This window comes from Hypanus sabinus, chromosome 5, assembly GCF_030144855.1.
Source record: "Hypanus sabinus isolate sHypSab1 chromosome 5, sHypSab1.hap1, whole genome shotgun sequence".
Lineage (NCBI taxonomy): Eukaryota > Metazoa > Chordata > Chondrichthyes > Myliobatiformes > Dasyatidae > Hypanus > Hypanus sabinus.
In genome coordinates this window covers 97,791,635-97,812,448 of record NC_082710.1, presented here as the reverse complement: position 1 = coordinate 97,812,448, position 20,814 = coordinate 97,791,635, and the positions used below count along the sequence as shown (strand labels likewise).

General features: G+C 41.9%; 1 protein-coding gene across 1 annotated transcript in view; it reads right to left on the bottom strand.

Moving 5' to 3' along the window:
• The window catches only part of kynu (kynureninase), a 236,497-nt gene that overhangs the window by 199,801 nt on the left and 15,882 nt on the right, over nucleotides 1–20,814 (bottom strand). The window lies entirely within an intron of this gene.

The following is a 20,814-nucleotide window of genomic DNA, read 5'->3' as shown; positions in this document are numbered from 1 at the left end:
TGATAGTATCATCAGACACAGGCTATAGAATATTACCAACATAATTATACAAACAAACCAGTTTAATCTGACTCCCTCCAATATTTCACACTATCAGAGAAATACAGTGCGGTAGGGTGAAAAGCAGGTCAGAGAGTTACACTTTTCACACAGTGGGTGGCAGTTACCAGTTGCCAGAGGAGCTGGCTGAGGCTGACAAAACATACAAAAGGCACTTGAACACGTGCTTGAAGAGCAAGAGTATAGAGTGACAGATGCCTATTGTAGACATCGTGGATTTGCACAGATACTCACTCATCCTGGTCAGCATGGATCAAATGAATTCGTTTTAGTGCTTTTTGATTCACTTGTTTAGAGTTCCAGCACGGACTAGGCCCTTTCAGCCCTTTGAGCCACACTATCCAGCAACCACCGCTTTTAATCCAGTTTAATCACGGAACAATTTAAAATAACCAATTAAACTACTAACTGTTACATCATTGGACTGCAAGAGGAAAGCCCCGGAGCACCTGGAGAAATCTCAAACATTCCACAGGGAGGGGATACAGACACCTTACAAATGACATCAGAATTGAACTCTGAACTCCGACGTCCCAGGCTGTAATAGCATCATCCTAACTGCTATGCTACTGTGGCAACAGTATAATGCTAGAAAGGTTCCTCTCCTGTCACCAGTCATACCCTGTCACATTCTCTGCAATCTGAATTAATTGGTGTCTCTCTCAATACTGAAGAGCCTTGGACACAACAGACAGCAGATGCTGGACATCTGGAGTATCTTGGAACACAGAGGAGTTGGAGGGCCCCAGCATCTACTAAATTCCATAAATTTCCATGGATGCCAGCTGACCCACTACATTCCTCCAGTTTCTTTGTATGTTGTCCTTGAAATGTCAACACTTTTTCTCCCCCATAGATACTACCTGACCTGCTGATTTTTTCAGTATTTTCTGTTATTACAATGATGTCAGGGTTGCTAATATGGATTCAAAAACAACCCTTACCACTTTATAGCTGCTGTTCCTTGTTCAAAAAGGGAACAGGGAAAAGTTCCAGATGGCTACTAGGCTTTGAACCTTACATCTGTTGCAGGGAACTTATTGGAAAAATTTGTAAGCAACAGGATTTATTCACTCTTGGAAAGACAGGGTCTGATTAGGACCAGTCAATATGACTGCGCGCAGGAAATCCTGCCACAGTAGCCTGACTGAGCATTTTCTGAAATAGTAACTCTGAAATGTGCTGATGGCAGGGTGGTAGTTATATGTGTGGACTTTAGTAAGACCTTTGACAAGGTCCCTCATGGTAGTCCAGCCCAGGAAGTTAGAGCACTAGAAAACTGGCAATTTGGATCCAAATTTGACTTGTGACAGAAGATAGAGTGCAGTATGTGAAGGGATGCTTTTCCGACTGGAAGCCTGCTTGCATTAGGCCCATATCCCTCCATGCCATTATTAATCAAAGATTGTTGCTGGAAACCTTGAAATTCATGATATATATTTATGACTTGGGTGTCAATGTAGGAGGTATAATTTGTAAGTTTGCAAGTGACATGACAATTAATTGTGTTGTACATAGCAAAGAAGGTTGTCTAAGGTAGGATATCAATCAGTCAGAGAATTGTGTGGAACACTGGCAGAAAGAAAATAATCTGACTGTGAGAGGTGACAGGAGTAAAATAAGGGTAGAACGTGTGCTGTAAATGGTAAAACACTGATGAACAGAAGAAATATGAGGTACAAGTCCAGAGTTCCTTGAAAGAGGCGACGTAGGTGAACAGGGTAGAGAAGAAGCCATGTGGCATGCTTGCTTTCACTGGGTAGGGCATAAGGGAGTTAAGCCATTATGTTGAAATTTATAATACACTGGTAGGACTGCACTTGAATTAGTGGTGCAGCTATGGTTGCCATATTGTAAGAATGATATGATTGTGCCGCAGAGAGTGCAGAGGAGATTTACCAGCATGTTGGATGGATTGGTGGTCTTGAGTTATGAGGTGAGAGAAGATAATTGGGTTTGTTTTCCCTGGAGTGAAGCTGACCTGGTAGAGGTATATAAAATTATAAAAACAAATATGGTACATTATATACCACCCTGCCCCCTCCCCCATGATGGAGATAGCTAAACAAGACACAGATATAAGGTGAGAGAGGAGTTTTAGAGAGGATTAGTGGGGAACATTTTGTTACTTCAGGATGTGTGGCTATCTGGGGAACTCTTTGCCAGAGGAGGTGGTGTAATCAGATATAATCACACGAGTTGAGGAGCAATTAGACAGGCACTTGAGCGAGCATACGGACATAATGTGGGTAAATGTGTTTGATGCAGACAGAGACAATGGTCACCATGGTCATGCTGGGCCAGAAGGCCTGTCTCTGCTCTGAGACTTGCATCTCAATGCTAACTACATTCTGTGGTCTTGCACAGAAGAACAACAGGAGCCCCGTCAGCTCCCAACACAACCCCATTCCCTGGAGCCCTGTAAGTTTACATTTGGAGTAACTTAGTTATTTTTATTTTTAATTAGAGATATAACATGATACAGGCCCTTCTGACGAACTGGGTTTCCTACTCAGAAACCAACCAATTTAGCTTGAGCCTGATCACATTGGTCAAAGATGAATTAAGCTACTAAACAGTATGTCTCAAGACCATGGGAGGTAACCAGAGCACCAAGAAGAAACCATATGCTCACAAGAAGGATGTACAAACTTCTTGCAGAGGACACTGGAATGGCATCACACTAACCACTACACCACCATTACTCCTGATGTTCTCAAGTCAGAGAGCTCTCTGTTCCAATTGTGAATTTAGAATAGTTTCCAACTTTTCCTCCCACCTCACATGCAAATTCTGCAATATTTGCTAACTGCTTTTTCACTTCAAGATTTAGTTATAACTAACCCAAGACTTGCTTATTACCATAGCAACCAGTACAGCCACCTTAACCTAAATCAATACCACTACACTGACAAGTGCTTATATGTGTAGATAATTATCACAATGCTATGACAGTTCAAAGTTTCGGTGTTCAGAGGTCAATTCCGATGCATTCTGTAAAAAGCTTGCAAGCCTTTCTTTTGAGTGCGTGTGTTGCCGCTGGGTGCTTCACTTCCCTCCCACAGTCCAAAGGTGTACCAGTCATTTTAAACTGTCAGATTTCAAGTAGGTAGAGTTGCAAAGAGTGATTTTGGCTCATTGGCCATCATAAATTAAAGTAATGGGCACCAGAGTAGAATGTTACGTTGAAGCTGTACACGACATTGGTGAGGCCTTATTTGTAGCATCGTGTGCAGTTCTGATTACCTACCTACAGGAAAGATAACGATATGATTGAAAGAGTGCAGGGAAAATTTACAAGGACATTGCCAGGATTTGAGGACGCGTTAAAATGTAGGAGAATAAGAAGAGGTTTTTTTTATAGAGGTATGCACATTTATGAGGGGTATAGAAAGGGTAAATGCAAGCAGTCTTTTTCCACTGAGGTTGGGTGAGACTAGAGGTCATAGACTTAAGGTGAAAAGTGAAAAGCTAAAGGGCAACATGAGAGGGAACTTCTTCACTCAGATAGCGGTGAGAGGGTGGAATGAACTGCTAGTAGAAGTGGTGAAATGGGTTTGATTTCAACATTTAAGAGAAATTTGGATAGATAAATGGATGGGAGGACTATGGTCTAGGCAGATTAATAGTTTGGCACAGACTAGATGGGCTAAAGGGCCTGTTTCTGTACTGTAGTGTTTTTTTCATTCCATGACAACAAGGAAAACTGTAACAGAAACAAGTCAGGCTCAATGCCACTGGGCTGTCAATAAAGGAAAAGATACTACTAGAGGACAAACATTCAATATTCAAAAAGGATAACCACAAACTGCTGTTCAAGCATAGAATACCACTCCTGTTACATGGATTTCGTTTCACTCTGCTACGTCCTGTTGACTGCAGGATCTCTTCATTTTAATTGTTTACGTTCTCACAGAATGAGCAATTCTTTGAATGAGATCTTCAGATGAATTGTCTAGCATTTTGTGTAAAACCTGTTTTATTCAAGAACATCATCTTCTGAATACTTCAATCCTTCCATTGTGCTCTTCATTTCATAATCAGTGTATTGTTCCAATTTACCTTGGTTAAACACTGTATTTTATTAGCGTGCTCCTGGTAGAATTCATGGCCTGCTCTATTCAAGGTCATCAGTCAGTTTCAAACTTAAAGCTAGAATATAAATTAGTGCCAATCACAAACATGAGAAAATCTGCAGATGCTGGAAATCTAAAGCAACACATACACAAAACACTGAAGGAACTCAACAGATCAAGGAGAATCTATGGAGAAGAATAAACAGTTAATGCTTCAGGCCAAGACCCTTTTTCATGACTAAGGAAGGTGGAAGATGCCTGAATAAAAAGGTGGGGGGGGAGGGGAAAGAGGCTAGCAGGAAGCAGTTTCACCTAGTTGAAACTAGGTGGGTGGGAAAGGTCAAGGGCTGGAGAAAGAATCCGATAGGAGAGGAAAGTAGACTATAGGAGAAAGGGAAGGAGGGGGGTCACCAGGGGGGAGGTAATGGGCATGTGAGAAGAAGTAAAAGATCAGATTGGGGAATAGAGGAAGAGTGAGGGCATTTGTTCATCAGAAGGAGAAATTGATATTCATGCCATCAGGTTGGAGAATATAAGATATTGCTCCTCCACCCCAAAGGCAGCCTCATCTTGGCACAAGAGGAGGCAAATTAAGTGTTCTAGCTTTGACATTCTACAACTATTACATATATTGATGCTTCAACATGGTCTTTGCAGATAGCTGTGTTTTCTTGTTAACTGATCACTGTGCTGTTTCTCAATCCTACAGCACTTTTAAAGAATTAATGCACATTGTGTTTGCTTTAAAAATCTTCTCAACACTGGTTCATCAAAGCAACAATACTCCAACAAAAGAATGTTCAAAATAAACTGATATATTTAAAACATTTTACTCTTTGTTACTTAAATCTTCCTTGAATCTGTTGCTCATTAAATTCAACCACTTCACATCAAATGAAAGTGTTGCATATTTTTATACCACTGAAAATCCTTTCAAGAATAATGAATATTAAAACACTTCCATCTGAAAAAGGAATGAAACCAATCATTAAGAACTGTGCACTGCAAACTAGAAGGTAACACACATGTATGCAGGCTAGATATTTAACATTGCTACCTTATCCAAGCTTCCATTGTTTTTCTCAATTATAAATCATCATGGCAGTTGAATCGATATGGCAGTGAAATCAATATCATTAAAAGGGCTTACAGATGCAATGATATGACACAATTCAATTTTTCTATGTATATCAATTATTTTGATTCTGTTGAAAATACTGCCATAATCATTTGACTCACACTACCCGACATTAAAAGAAACACTACAAATCTTGTTGGTTGGTTTAGGGCTTCAGCTTCCCTTTCAACTCATAATACATGTATTATTCCCCATGTCCATCACTTCCAATCTACTAGAAATAGCAAATGCAACACAAAGATTCTTTGAGTACAGCACACCCAAGCACAATTTGTTAAATATTAAGTAGTAAAAGTTGGTAAATAATAGATGGGTGTTTTAAAAATACTGAAAAATGTCTAATATTTTGCAAGAAATTTGTAAACATGATTAAGTTCATTATGACTTTGCATGATAAAGATTATCAGAGATGACCAGCAAAAAAAAACTGATCTGATTTTCCAAGGGACTTATTCCACCATCTGGTTGAAGAAACTTCCTCAATACCTAGTTCATAAATGAAAGTGATAGCAGTAAAAGACAAAATGGTGTATTTGGGAAACAATTATGCAAGTAAGCCACACTGAGAGCAGGTGCTTTACATAGACACAAGGGGTACTGCAGATGCTGTAAATCTGAGGAATACACACAATGTACTCAGCAGGTCAGGCAGCATACGGATAGGAATAAACAGGCGACATGTTGGGCCAAGAAGCTTTTGTCCTGGTGTTTTACATATGCCTGAGGGGCTGGACGTGGGGATGCTGAGTTGCCAGAGGACGACTAAAGTGGAAAGTGAAAGCAAAGATAAACACCTGAAACAGGGAGCCATGTCTAAACTGCAAACCTCTACACATCACAGGAATATGTCAAATTTGCATGCATTCAATTCCTTAGGAAAAGAATGTTGTCAATTTCATCACATTCCTCAAACAATATAAGCGTGGGTTTTGTAGTTTGACTTTGACTCAGTGGGTTTGACAACATTCCTGGAATTCACTGGTTTCCTAACAACTTCATGCTACTTGCTAACTTGCTCATATAAATGGCTTTTACTACAACTTTAGACATTAAAGATTATCTTTCAACCATTTGAGATGCTTAAATGGGCCATATTGTAACAACTCACGCTAGCCTCTGTATCACAATACAGAAGTAGCTACTAGCTAGCAAATGATCCTTTGCACACCCCCTGGTGCTTGCATCTTTTCTGGAAATGTTATGCCAACTTTATAATGCCTTCTTAGTCCTTGATGGACAGAAAGCACAAGACCAACACATAAAATGCTGGAGGAACTCAGCAGGACAGGCGACATCTATGGAAAAGAGTAAACTTTGGACATTTTGGGCTGTGATCTTTCATCAGGACATCATTGTTTAGTCTTTAGTTGGGAGCACTGGATACAATAGACGACCTCAACAGATTCGCAGGCGAAATGTTGTCTCACCTGGAAGGACTGTTTGGGGCCCTGAATGGAGTTGAAGGAGGAGATAAATAGGCAGGTGTGGCAATTTTTTTGCTTGCAGGGATATGTGCCACAACAGAAATTAGTGGGGAGGGACGAATGGACAAGGAAATCACAGATGATGTAATCCCTGTGTAAAGCAGCGAGTTGGGGGGGGGGGGGAGTAAAGATGTGTTCAGTGGTAGGATCCCATTGAAGATGGCAAAAGTTGTGGGAAATGATGTGTTGGATGCAGAAACTCAAAGGATGGTAGGTGAGGACAAGAGGAACTCAATCCCTGTTAAGGAGGTGGGAAGACGGGGTGAGCATGAACAAATGGGAAATGGAGGAGGTGCTAGTGAGAGCAGCATCAATAGTGGAGGAAGGAGAAGGGGGACATCTCCATGTCCTGGAAAGGATAGCCTGATCCTGGGAACCATGTGGCAGATGACAAAGGACGTGGGAAAAGGAGAGAGCAATTTTACAAGAGACAGGGTGAGAAAAGGTATGGTCAAGACAGTTTTAGAATCCACACAAAATGCTAGAGGATTTCAGTACGCCGAGCAGGTCTTGCTGAAAGGTCTCGGCCTGAAATGTCGACTGTACTCTTTTCCATAGATGCTGCCTCATCTGCAGAGTTCCTCCAGCATTTTGTGGGTGTTGCTTGGATTTCAAGCATCCGCAGATTTTCTCTTGTTTCTGATAAGAGCATAGGGGGCTCATTCAATGATCGTGCAAGGTCTTCCCATTGAATGGAATAATAGACTACCAACGCACTGTTCTGCTTGCATGGCTTTATATCTGTTCTGTTCCAGAAAGAACAGTTCACCTTATGCTTGTGAACTGAGCATGTTAAAAGAAGGATAATCAGTTCCATGTGGTGAGAACCAAGGCCAGGTGAGGAGGGAGGATTTTAGAAGAAAATGGATATTAACATGGGTTGGGTTTTGTTCCTGTTGTAGTGTGGATGAAACCATGGGAGAGCGAGTTACTTGTAGGTGCAAAGCAGCTTCTTTATTCGACACAACAAGGTATAGCAAGCATCATATGGAGACCATGTGGTGGAAATGGTCTGCTGTCCCAATGTGGGCTCGGTATTTATTTGCTGACCACAAAGGACAACCCCTATTTACGAAGTATAGACAATGCATAGACAATGTTTTCTTTTGAAGCTACACACAAACATCACACCTTCTGACTTCATCCTTTCTCCTGATGCCCACATATCTGGATTGGTATTCACAGCCTTTAGGAATGCAAGTTAAATCCACAATAACACACACAAAATGCTGGTGGAACACAGCAGGCCAGGCAGCATCTATAAGGAGAAGCACTGTCGACGTTTCGGGCCAAGACCCTTCGTTAGGACTAACTGAAAGGAAAGATAGTAAGAGATTTGAAAGTAGTGGGGGGGAAGAGGGAAATGCAAAATGATAGGAGAAGACTGGAGGGGGTGGGATGAAGTCCTATCCTATCCCTAGTCCTATCCCATCCCCTCCGGTCTTCTCCTATCATTTTGCATTTCCCCCTCCCCCCACTATGTTCAAATCTCTTACTATCTTTCCTTTCAGTTAGTCCAGACAAAGGGACTCGGCCCGAAACGTCGACAGTGCTTCTGCTTATAGATGCTGCCTGGCCCGCTGTGTTCCACCAGCATTTTGTTTGTGTTGTTTGGATTTCCAGCATCTGCAGATTTCCTTGTGTTTTCTCTTTAAATCCACAATAAATTTATTTGGTATTTTACGTGCCAACATAGAGGACAATTCATATTGATAAAGTATAGATAATATTGCCTTCGAAACTACAACATCTGGTCAGACTACGGCATCAGCAGTGTCTGGCATTCACAGCTTTTAGGAAATGCATCATTATGAAGTCATTCCACAGCACTTTGTCAAACAGAAGACTAGTGGTCAAGCCATTTGCTAAGTGTGAATAACCTCAACCCAAAAATTCACTCGGTAACAGTTCCCTTACCCCTTCTGGTTCCACCATCCCACCTTTCAGAACCCTCCCCTCTGCTCAAATACAAGAAACCACCTTCCCCCCTCTGATCTTAGCTTTCTTCCATTTTCACAATTCCCTCTGACCTTCCCCTCTCTGAGGCAGAACACTCTGTCTTCAGTCAGGGCCTCACCTTTGTCCCCCTGTGGGCATACCTCAGTGAGTTCCATGCCAGCCATGACGCTGAGCTCTTCCTCTGCCACCTCCTTTTCAGAGCCTACTTCTTTTGCAACATCTCTCCAGCACACACCGATAATCCCCTTCTTCCATCTTCAATCTTCCTCCTCTTTCTGGACACCCCGCCCTGGTCTTCTGCTGCTCTGGATCTTTCCATTGATAACTGCTAACGAAACATCAACCACCTCGACTTCAACACTCCTCTCTCCAATTCTAACCTCATTCCTTGCGAATGCACTCCTCTTCATTCTCTCTGCACTAGTCCTAACCTCAGCACAAACCCGCACATAAGTGGGGTGCTGTAGTAGTCTGGCAGACTGACGTCTACCTTGCTGAGGCCAGGCAACAACTCTCAGACACTTTCTTTCTTGTCACTTGAAGAGACCCCACTAAGGAGCACCAGGCCATTGTCACGGACAACATCACTGACTTTATTAACTCTGGGAATCTCCCATCCACTGCCACCAACCTCATTGTTCCCTTACCCTGCAACTCCCTTTTCTACGTCCTACCCAAGATCCACAAACCTGCCTGTCCAGGGTAGATATATTTATTCTGCCTGTTCCTGCCCCACCAAACATATATCTACATATCTTGCCACAGTTTATTCCTCCTGGTTCAGTTCCTTCCTACCTACATCGATGACACTTTATAAACTCTTGATCTTTTCAAAGACTTCAAGCTCCCTGGCTCTGGTGGTGTCATTTTCATTATGGATGTCCAGTCCCTGCACTCCTCCTTCCCCCATCAGGAGGACCTCAAAGCCTTCCAATTCATTCTGGACAACAGACGCAACCAATTCTCCTCCACCACAACTCTCCTCCTCTGGCAGAACTGGTCCTCACGGTCAATAATTTCTCCTCAGGCTCCTGCCGTTTCTGTCAAACGAAAGATGTAGTTGTTGGTGCTTGCATGGGTCTCAGCTATGTCTGCCATTTTTTCAACTATGTGGAACAGTCTGTGTTCCAAGCCTATACCAGTATCACACACCAACTGTTCTTGCACATCAACAACTCCATTGGTGCTGCTTCCTGCACCCATGCTGAGCTCATCAACTTTGCCTCCAACTTCCACCCTGCCCTCAGATTTCCATGGTCCATTTCCGACACCTCCCTCCCAATATTCCCTCTGAGGTGTGCACGTGCACATATCTTTTGCTATTAGTGCAAAAAGGAATTTAAACTATACAAAAGTTTGTCACCCTCTACCTTGTTGGTATGTTAAGTATATTTCACAATCAAACACAATCACATTTCCTTTTCCAGCTTCTGATGCGGGCGGTGCTGACAACATGGAGTTTGCGATGATTTGTCTGCAAATTTTTGATTTATATATTTATACTGCTTATATAGAAGAATTTATTGTGTGCAAATGGTGTTGTCACTGTGCAAAAAACTGCACAGCACAAGATTTTTGCACAAATTAAATGGAATATTGCTCCCTCCACTTCCTCTCTGCCTTTGGAGACAGTGTATCCACTATATTCACTATTATCATTTACAAACTCACCAATTCTCACAGCTACCTGAACTAGACCTCGTCCCACCCTGTCACTTATAAAAATGCCATTTTCTTCTCTCTGTTCCTTTGTCTCCACCACATTTGTTGTCAGGATGAGGATTTTTACTCCAGAGCTAATGAGATGTCCTCCAACAAAAGGAGCTTCTCTTCCCCCTCCATCAATGTTGCTCTCACCCCATCCACCTGCCACCTCACTCCTCCTGTCCTCACCTACCACCCCATCAGCCTCTGCATCCAGCATATAATTCTCCACAATTTCCATCATCTCCGACAGGATCCCATCACCAAGCACATCTTTCACTCCCTCCACTTTCTGCTTTCCACAGGGATTACTCCTTTGTCCCTCCTGGCAATTATTTTGCAAGCGAAGCAAGTGTTAAATGTACAAACGTGCTGCAGGATCTCAGCAGGTAGGGCAGCATCCGTGGAAATGAGCAGTCAACATTTCAGGCTGAGACCCTTCGTCAGGACTAAAGAAGGAGGGGGCAGGGGCCATATAAAGAAGGTGGGGGGAAGGTTGGAAGGTGCCAGGTGAAAAACCAATCAGAACAAAGATCAAGGGGGGGAGGGGACACAGGGAGGGGATAGGCTAGAAAGGTGAAGAAAGAATGTAAGGGGAAAGCACGTTGGGTAGTAGAAGAAGGCAGAATCATGAGAGAGGTGATAGGCAGCTGAGAAGAGGAGGCAGAGTGAAAGTGGGATGGTGGAAGGAAAAGGGAGGGAATTACCGAAAGTTGGGGAATTTGATGTTCATACCAAGGGGCTGGAGGCTACTCAGATGGTATATGAGGTGTTGCTCCTCCAACCTGAGTTTCCCTCATCATGGCAGTAGAGGAGGCCATGTATGGACATATCTGAATGAGAATGTGAAGCAGAGTTGAAGTGGGTGGCAACTGGGAGATCCTGTCTGTTGTGGCGGAACAAGTGCTACACCTGCCCCAGCACATCCTACCTCACTATCGTTCAGGGCCCCAAACAGTCCTTTCCAGGTGAGGTGATACTTCATCTGTGAGTCTGTTGGAACTTGTATCTGGTGCTCCCGGTGTGGTCACCCATATATCGGTGAGACTCAATGTAGATTGTGCGACTGCTTCGTCAAGCAGCTACACTCCTGGCCAGAAAAAGTGGGATTTCCTGGTGGCCGCCCACCAATACAGCTTCCCATTCCCATTCTGACATGTCAATCCATGGCCTCCTCTACCACCACAACAAAACCACACTTCAGGTTGGAGTATATTCCGTCTGGGTAGTCTCCAACCTGATGCCATGAACATTGATTTCTTGAACTGATAATTGCCTCCTGCTCCTTCTCCTTCACCTTCCCCACTCCCATTTCCCTCTCTCACCTTATCTCCTTAGCTGTCCATCACATCCCTTTGGGGCTCCCATCAGATTCCCCCTTCTCCGGCCCTTTATCTCTTTCACTAATCGACTTTCTAGATCTTTACTTCACCACTCCCCCTCTCTCGGCTTCACCTATCACATACTACATTGTACCTTTTCCTCTCCTTCCTCCAACTTCTTACTCTAACTTCTAATCTCCTATTTCCCATCCTGATGTAAGGTGTCGTCTCAAAACATCGACTGTGTTCTTTTCCATAGATGCTGCCTGGCCTACTGAGTTTCTCCAGCATTTGGTGTGTATAACTTTGATTTCCAGCATCTGCAGATTTTCTCTGGTTAGTGATCTGCATATCTTCCTCTAGCAGCTGTCTCCTAAATTTACACTTCTCTCTCCCCTCCTTGTTGATTTTATTTTCTCTATTTTCCGCTCTCTCTTTGCCTCTACATACCATTCATCTGGCACTGATTTATAACTTTGTTTCTTGCTACTCACCATCTCCTCTTTATACTGGCCATCTTGTCTCTTCAATCTCAATCCTGATACAGGATTTCAACACAAAATGACAATAATTCCTTTCCTTCCACGGATGCTGCACAAGTTCTTCTAGCAGACTGTAGTCCAGTTTCCATCACTAGGCTTGGCTGCTCCCATTTAGTTTTTAGTTGCATTTGACATGTACACTACTGTGCATAAGTCTTGGGCACATATGTATAGCTAGGGTGCTAAGACGTTTGCACAGTATTGTAACTTTATGTATTGCACTGTGCTGCTGCCTCAAAAAAAAGCATATTTCATGACATATGTGAGTGATGATAAACTTGATTCCGATCTGGGTCCCTACAGGGGACTGAGAATGGTAAGGGAGTCAAAAGAGGGGAATCTTGGTGGGGAAAAGGGGAAGGGAGAGGGGAGGGAGCAGGAGGCCCCAGGCGGCCATTCTGTAATCATCAATAAACCAATTGTTTGGAATCAAATGACCTCGCTTGATGTTTCAGGACTAGGTGTGTCTGCACCTGTGCTACTCCCCAAACCACTGGCACTCCTTCCCTGCCACATCCCTCTACTGCCATCCCCAATATCATTTGCTTCTGCACTTTCCCCTCCACATGGATAAATACAGTCTGTGCAAAAGTTTTAGACACTATATACAGTATATAGGGTACAGTATATACTGTATGTAGACTATTGCCCAGTACCTAATCTCTGCCCCTTTCCTATCCATGTACCTGTCTCACTACATCATAAATGTGGCAATTATAAGAGCCTCCACCACCTCCACTGGCACCTTGTTTCACATACCCATCATCTTGTGTGTGGAAAATTTGCTGCTCAAGTCCTTTTAAATCCACCCATCCTCCTGCTCACCCCAAACTTATATCCTCTAGTTTTAAACTTGCCTACCCTTGGAAAATGACTGTGAAGATTCACCCCCATCTATGCCTCATGATTATAATACCTCTATATAAAGATTTTATATACATCTGTCAGGTCATTCCTCAGCCACCAGAGAAAACGAAACACTAGTCCTTTCCGGTCACCAGACGAAGTAAGAATGTTCAGCAACAGAGAGAAATGCTAAAGGGTTTCACCCAGAATGTTGCATGCAATGGAGGGTCATGGTTGGATAGGATGTGTTTATTCTCGCAAGGATTCAAGAGAGTGAGGAGCGACCTTACAGAGGTTTAAAAAATTATGAGAGGCATATTTAGGATAGAGGGCGAGACTTTTTAGAACTAAGTGGCACAAGTTTAAGGTGGCCCTGTGGCTGTGGCCACCGGGCTCCTGGACCAGCTGCAGTGCTGAACTGGCTCTGTGTCATGGATTCACTTTAGGAACTCTGCAGTTCATATTCTGCGTATTATTTGTTCACTTTTTTATTGTTTACCCAATTTGTTCTTTTTGTCACACATTAGTTATTTAACAGTCTTTGTTGTGGTATTTTTCATGGATTCTATTGTGTTTCTTTGGTTTGTGGCTGCCTGCAAGTAGACGAATCTCAAGGCTATATATGGTATACAACCTTGAGATCCATCTTCTAGCAGGCAGCCACAAATATGCACTTTGATAATAAACTTCCAGAGGGGAGAGAAATTTAAAGGAAATCTGAGGGGCAATTTCCAGCATGGAGAGTGACGGATATCTGGACCAAAATGGTAGATTTGTATGAGTGGCAGAGACAATTTACAAGTTATTTGGGTAGATACTTGAATGAGAGAAGAAAAAAAAGGATGTGGGCCTTATGCAAGCAAGCAGGGATAGCATTGCTGGTTAGCACAACTGTAGTGGATGAGGTGGGCCAGTTGATGTGCTGTAGGCTCCTACAGTGCCATGATTCTGTAACATCAGAATATACAACTTAACATCAATCCTTGATATTCTTCAGTCTTCAGAAAAAAAGCCTATCAGTTAACTTAAGATTACAGTTAAAAGATTGCAGGGGTCTTATGGAAAAACAGGTCCTTGATATGATCACTCATTAACTTAGCCTGTTTAAATTTTAAATAGTACGATTATCCCTTACAAGGAGGTTGTTCGACAAAGCTGATGAAGTCACCTTACAGTTGAGGACACATTGAATGATTTTTACTTGTAACATATTATTCTGCCAATGAAACCTTTTTCCAAAATGCAGTCCTTGATCGATGATGCTGGATTTGACAGCCAATAACATAAATGGTTCAGAGTTTCTTTCATCCAACAGCTAGTAGGAAGAACACTACAGAATCAAAAGACCCCTGTATTAGTTATTACAACATCCTAAAACCTAGTGGAATTGCTGAGTTCGTTAATTTCAGAGTTTTATTTGTGCCAGTATTGTGCTCTGTGGAAGGATTTCATCTGCCATTTTAAAAATATGTTGCCATTGGAAGCTGTTCAGCTCTGTGATTTCAGAAGCAGGCAAAATTCTGACTAAATAATGCTTTAGGAGCTACCGGCAGCCAGTTGCAGGAATAGAAACCATTGCACTGACATGCCTTCCATTTCTTTAACATTATAAGCTTCGTTTCTGAGAAAATAGTCGAAAAATCTCTGGCATAGTTCAATTTCCAAAATTTGCCATTTATTATTGCCTAGTTAAGGATGCCTTTTATTGTTTGTTAACCTCTCTAATTTTCAAGGGAGTGCTATATACACCAATGCTTAATAAAATAAACATTTTTCTTCATTAGTTAGGTGGCACAAATGAGAGCAAAAGTGGTTTTAGCTGGCCATTTCTTTGATCAAACAAACACAGAAGCAACAAAAATACAGATAAGTCTCTGCTCATTCTTTCCTGCTATTAATTGCTGTTTACTGTGTATTATCAGCACAGCTTCCAAAAGACTTCCTACGTAGATATTCAGCTTTGGCAACAATGCAGGGTTTTACAGCCTGCTTTAACTTTGAAGAGACTGAACAAAAGGCAAAAATGACAGGAGACCTTCCCCCATCCAGATTGCAGAGTTATCCAGGATAAATTAATTCCAATTTCTGTTTCCATTACCTGGTAACTGAGGAAACTGCTTGCTGCTTTATCTGTTTTTTTTAAATATAAAGGACAGAATTTTGATCTTAATAAATTCCTGATATAAAGTAAATATTCAGCTATAAGCCCCTCCTACCTCATTCCCAGTTTAGTGCTGTCAATATTATTGATGGACACGAACAAAAAAAAGCACATGGCTATCATCAGCTACAAGTCCCTTGGTATACTACATGACACACTTCTCCCTTTAATGCCAATTTTTCTGTGCCTACGGAGCACAGCAAGAGCTCAAGGTTTCCAGACAGAACATCATCAAGCAATACCATCAGTGAAGTAAAGATTAGTAAGCTACTGCGTTAAAGCACCTTGAAAAGTAAATGGATGTACCCTGAAGGATGCAAGTCAAAAGTAAGCAGCAAAATTATGGGCTTTTTTTTTGTAACCACATGAATTGAAAAGCTTTGATGCCAGAGCTTTCTGATGATACACCTCAAGGAGTGGCTAAATAATTATGATTCACAGATGTGGGTATACAATTTGTGCATGTGTGCACTGATCTCTGCCTCTGAAATTCATTACCATTGACATCTCTGAAACCAAATTTTCCAGGTGGAGTTCTATGAAAATATTCAACGTACTGTTTATTTAGCATATACAACAGAAGATAAACCTACCCTTGGGCACTGGCAGAACAAAATGTCATTTAGTTTCTGTCTCACGTAATGGATCGCTCTAATATCTAGTGGGAGTCACTGCAATTTCCCCTTTCTCCTTCAAGACTGCCAAATCAAGGATAAGCAGTTTTCTAATACTGCACCTGGCATATGTAGAAGTAGAGATCACAAAGGAGTTCCCGACAAGATTCACGGCTTGGAGCATTTTGGTAAAGAACAATCACATTTATACAGCACTTACACACTTCGCAGAAGTTAGTTAAAGCTTTCTTTGAATTAAACTAGGATCCTGGTTAATTGGTCCATCAGTTAGTTGCAGAAGCTTATTTGGGACAACTCTTAAAGAACAAAGATTAATTGAGAAAATAACTAGGATTCCCTTTGTTTATTTGGGACACTCTGCTGCTTACGTAGGACAGGAGGCTATGCTGAACAGTTTCTAACTGGAGTCAGACATGTGAACTTGTTTGGCCATTAGACAATACATCATAGTTAGAGTGAGCTGTTTTCAAAAGTGTCAGTTGTGTGTATTTGTGTTCTAAAAGCAGTCACTGATGGTTGGCGAGAAATAAGCAGTAACATAACTTAAGAGTTGTTTGTTCATTGTGGTTTCAAGCATTCAGGCTTGGAGGTGCCTGAAATGGCTGGGAGTGAAAATGAAACCATTTCACTACTTCAATACATTAGGCACTATGAAGAATTTGACGGTATCAACAATAATCTTGACTGTTACGATGAAAATGAAGAATTGGAGGGTGAATTTGTCAAAAGTATTGTATGAAGGCAGACCATTATCTGCACTAGGTGTTCGTTCACTTACAGTCAAAAGAACCATATTTTGTTTGTCATATCCAATGATTACAGTGAAACCTATGCAGCAGAGTTTTTAAAGTAGATAAGCCATTGCACTGAGACAGTTCCACTCTCTCGACCTCGGAAGTCCAGGCCCACTGATACAAGTGGTCATCTCAAACTACTTGGAACTACAGGTGAAAGCCCATCTATTGGGAACCAGAAGTGAGTGAGCTGCCCCAGAATGGACATGACAAGCTGCGTCACCAGAGGTGCTACCGCTCTCTGTACATGCTATACAAGGCAGGGTACATTTGGATGAATTCCTCCATTGATAACTCATAGGAACTAATGTACAGTTCTATAGTACTGCAGTACCTTTGGTGATGTTCTAACTTGTTCTGAATTTCATTTTAATACATAACCCATTTAAATGGCAGTTTGTCTTTTTCATACCTTTTTAACTATTTTCATCAAACTTCAGCTAAATAAGACAGCTGTTTAATTGGGCAAAAATGAACTGGTCCAGATGTGTTTCAATTAAGCGGAATCCACAGCATTAGATGAGTGACTTAAAGCTTAGTCAAAGGGAACACAGCAAGAAGATTATGTTTTGGAAACTAATACGCCACACTAAACAAGCACATGATTGCACTGGGATGAATTTCAGAGACAACTATAAGGCTCTAATGGCTAATACTCAAACAACAAAGACATTTTTTTTTGTTTAAACAACTTAACTTTCATGGTCTGAGATTAAAACATGAGGGCGCACATCTTTACACCAATAATTCCATTTCTCCTTTTGCACACATGCCCAAAACAGGGAAAATACACATGCCAACAATGAACAGAACTCAATAATCACCCATACTTTTCATGTATATTAAAATAAAAATTTTAAAAAGCAATTTGAATGTCCATTGTGATATGGGAATTAGTTCTAATCCTTGATGTTGATACTGTTCATGATTACCAAATGCCTTCACTAAGTGCTTTTAGCAGCACGAGAGCTGGAACCCCCTTCTTTGTGAAACAGTCAGCTGGTTGTTCCTTTGTAGTTGACCATAGCACCTGATGAATCTTCTATGCTTGGACAAGTTCCTTGATGCAGCTTAGCTCGAGACAAAGCCTCTTCTCTGTAACTGACTTGGTGGATTTAATGGCATCATCCAAAGAGCAGCTGCCTGTGACACAAGATATGTGTAGACTGTTCTTCTTTGGTTCACCATGGAAAAGCTCAGAATAGATTGTGGCCAGATAAACAGCATTGTCAATACCTTCAGACATTGCATGGATTTCTCCTGCCAGTGTGCTACGTACAAATCTTCGGAGAGGTGCAAATCTTCCCTCTTCTCCCATCAGTACACTAAAATATCCCCCTTGAGTATCTCCATCAGGAAGATTTCCAAGAAAGGCATCACTGAAGACAACAAGCCTCTGTGAGCTATCTTTTCCAAGCTGTTTAAACTTGAAAACTACTATTTTCATATTGAATTCTGCACACTATCTTGATTGCCTCATATAAAATTTGTAGTGTGGCACTTCTTTTGTTGGATGCCAGTCTGTAGACATCAAACATGATGTCAGGTCTGTTCTGTCTTGCTACCTTTGACCTAAACTGCTCAGCTTCAACTTCACTGAGGGGTGCATGCCACTGCGTGGCACGTGAGGATTCCATGCGGATTGTCTGAAGATCCCTGATGCAGCTTTCTTGGTGCAGTTGTACTGTCCATCAACAGCAAGGATGTCATGTTCCTCCCGTCCAACCTGAAAGGCTGAATTTAGCTGAGGAATTTGCTGTAGAAAAGCTTTGTGAACCTCCCATATGAAGTAATCCACATGACAGGCAAGTACTCCAATCGCATTTTATCCTGAATCTTGCCAGTAAAAGGCAGCTGGATTCATTTATGACATCTTTCTAACTGTTTGCAACATTATTTCCTTGACTGTTTCATACCAGTAGAATGAGACATCTGCAAGACCATAGACACACTTGGAGCTTCCACAGTGTTCCTTCACTTCTGGCTTCAGGAGGGTGTTCAATGTAAATGTCACGTGACAGCTCCATTCCCTGTAAGAAGCGGATTTTATGTCCATGCAATGGAATTACAAATGCTTTGACGTATCACTCCCTGTGGTGCCCTCTAGAGAGCAGGCAGCCTGTCGACCAGTATAGAGGGAAGGTTTGGATTCTGGCCGAACACAAGTTGATACAGGCTACAGCCATGTCTACTGAGCATGGCATTCTTCGCCATAAGGACCCAGTCAGGGCTATATTCCAATCCGAGCCATTGTTATTCTTTACCTTCAGCATTGTCTCAGTCAGCATTTGGTTGTATTGCTCCAAGGTCTCTGTTCCAATGTTAAAATTTTCCTCACCATCATTATCACTGAATACATTCCAAAGGGGGCCATGGACACTTATCCAGGAATTGATGAAGCTTTTTTTCCCTCCATATCTGAAGGTCTCTTTATGCTTACAATGCAGTGAAATGTGTGAACTCATCAATGATATGGAGATCCCACACTCCTTGCTCCAGTTCATCTAGGTCTGCAGCTACTGTTTCAGTGTATTCAGATGCCAGTGGCAGACCAACCACAGGTTTGAGTTTGGGCTTACTGAACACCTGGCATGTCTCACAGCCATCAATTATCTGCTTCAGAACGGAAAAATACTCTGCATCTTTGTTCCCTGAACTCCTGAGCAGTTTCTGAAGACTATCAATAGAAGCCTGTCTAAACTGCTTGTGAAGTTCAATCAACATTCTGTGCTTCTCCTCATCTTATGGTCCTGTTTTGTGAGACAGTTAGTACTTCATTCTCACGTTGACTCTCAGTAATGTCTATATCTAGATGCTCACACAGTAATGTCCAGGGCTAGTGAGCTTAAGCGACACCGCCTGTTGAATTACCACTGCTCGGTCATTCTCCACGTCCAGTACTGCTCTTGCTTTCTTTAGGGAAAATTTATTCAAGAGTAATGGAATGTTCACTGGTACCACTTCTGTTTCCATGTAACATTTTGTCTGCCCCATTTTTGCAGGAATTTTCACTCTTTGGTAGAATGTACAATCTTTCCATTTCCAAACTTGCATGGTTTGTAACTGGATGTATCTGTGTTCATCAGTTTATGCACTTCATCCTGGTTCAGTTCACTTACACAGCTTTCAAGCCATTTTTCTCCACATACTGTATCAGTAACAGCAGATTCTAGATATTCTATCAGCAAAATCTCTGCACTGGTAAACAATATGATATGGTGCTCTTCTACATTTTCAGATTTGTTATTTCCTTCAGTCAGCTTAATTTCTTCAATCCTGTGTGGACAATTTCTTGCCCACTTTGACAAACCACACATTTTGTTCTCCTGCTGTACTTGTTTCATAGATTTGTGCCAGGTAATGGTATGCTCGTCTGGTCACTCTGAGACTTGCTATACTCTTGTTTCTGCTTAGTTAAGTATGGCATTTCCTGACTCAAAATAATTCTGACTATTGTCTTGGTGTCCCTTTCTCCAAAAATCCTCTTCAGTAGATGCAAAGGTAAATTCTGTACATGTAGTTAACACCAGCTGCCTGTCCTTTATGTCTTGACATGCAATATCCAACAGTTTAAATGTTAATACTATGTCAGGAAATTCCATTTTGTATTTACGCATGCCACTGTAATTTTGCTCAAAATCAATAATATATTCAACCATATATCTAGGATTTTCTCTGGAAATGTTGTCAAAGTTTGAATATGCCTCATAAATCCAATGCTTTCCAGCACTGTACCCCTTAACAATAAGTACTCCTGTTTGAGTACTGTAGGGGGAGACGGCCTACCTGGGGGAAGAGGCAGTGACCGCGCCTCTGGCACAGAGTCTGGCCCTGTGGCTTAGGAGGGTAGGGAAAGGAAGAGGATGGCAGCAATGATATGGGACTCAATTGTTAGGGGGTCAGACAAGCGATTCTGTGGACGCAGGAAAGAAACTCGGATGGTAGTTTGCCTCCCAGGTGCCAGGGTCTGGGATGTTTCCGATCATGTTCACGATATCCTGAAGTGGGAAGGAGAACAGCCAGCAGTTGTGGTACATATTGGTACCAACCACATACACAGGAAAAGGGAGGAGGTCCTGAAAGCAGACTACAA